Source organism: Cyprinus carpio, chromosome A7 (assembly GCF_018340385.1).
Source record: "Cyprinus carpio isolate SPL01 chromosome A7, ASM1834038v1, whole genome shotgun sequence".
NCBI lineage: Eukaryota > Metazoa > Chordata > Actinopteri > Cypriniformes > Cyprinidae > Cyprinus > Cyprinus carpio.
In genome coordinates, this window is record NC_056578.1 from 45075614 (window position 1) to 45077308 (window position 1695).

A 1695-nucleotide genomic window follows, 5' to 3' on the forward strand; every position below is an offset into this window, starting at 1 on the left:
AACAAAGCTACACGGAGCTACGATCACAAAACAGCAGCACGGCAAGCAGGAAGCAGGAATAACGCTGTCCAACAGCGACACCCACAGGTAGTGAATGGTGACCACGTGTTTAGGTTCACAATGATGAACCTAAACTCAGCGAATTGTTTCACAGACATAATAAAAATATATAATTAGCTTTAAATTACTGCTTTAAAACGAAATAATTCAAATCAAAAATAGAAACTATTTCATTATGTAATCCCTAAAGATGCATTTCTCTCTAAAGGCACGTCCAATGAGGAGTCTTTTTTTTTCCACAATAATGGATGTCTAAAATATAAAAATAATAAAAAGCCTAAAATTCAATTCAAGTTTATTTGTATAGCGCTTTTTACGATACAAATCATTACAAAGCAACTTTACAGAAAATTAAGTTTCTACAATATTTAGTAGTAGCTTATCAGTGGTGACTGTCAGTTCAATGTGCATATGGCAGAAATGTTCAGAAAAATCAATAAAAGACGTAAACAAACAGACGATTTACACTATTAACAGCAATAATGCAATCAAACTTATAGCAAAATGTGGTAGTTCTGTATGTTGTCTCTGGGTTAGCATCATCTGAGGTCCTCTGAGGGGTTGGCATCATCTCTTCTCAGGTGTTCTGGATCCAGACTGGAGCTTGTGTAAATCCTAGTTACCACAGGATGTATAATTTGCGTTTTATAATTCTGTACAATTAAAAAATAAAACAAATTATAATGGCATATATGTAAAACTTTGTCTTATAACTGTATAGCTGCTTATATATATATATTTTTTTTATTTTGCTTTGTTCTGAATAGCATAAAAAATAAAGGATTTGCTGCAACACAATTTTGTCTCATTTGTGAATTATTTATTAGCCCTTTTTTTTTTATTATTTTTTTTTTTATCCATGCAGCAAATGCTTTAAAATAGCTTTAAAAATCACTTTATTGCATTCCAGACTCTTTTAAAGTACTTTTCACTATACATTTTTACGGGTAGCTTAAATGTAAAACATTGCCATGAATTCGTTGTATTCCCATTTGTAAAATAGCCAACAAATGCATTGTTGTAGGCTAACCCGTTCTCATGAAAGTGCATATAGCACTGGCATAAAGTTGGCTTGACGATGGACATTCTATATTCGCAAATCTAGGGACCGTCTCTAAAGTTACATGTGAAACTACTATACACTTCTCTAATGTCAATAGCATGCGAGGATGGAGAACAGTCATGAAAACAACTGTTAACTGTTCATCCAGGTGTCAACTATAATGCACACCTTTTTATATTTTTTGATAATCATTAAAATAAACTGTAAATTATATGGAAAACAATTGCTACTTTTCATTACCGAATGGACTTAAAGGGTTAGTTCACCCAGACCCAGAAGAGAAGACAATCTTGAATAAAGTCGTATTTTTTTTTATTTTTGGACCAAAATGTATTTTCGATGCTTCAACAAATTCTAACGGACCCTCTGATGTCACATGGACTACTTTGATAATGTTTTTATTACCTTTCTGGACATGGACAGTATGCCGTACATACATTTTCAATGGAGGGACAAAAAGCTCTCGGACTAAATCTAAAATATCCTAAACTGTGTTCCGAAGATGAACGGAGGTCTTACGGTTTGGAACGACATGAGGGTGAGTCATTTATGACATCATTTTAATATTTGGG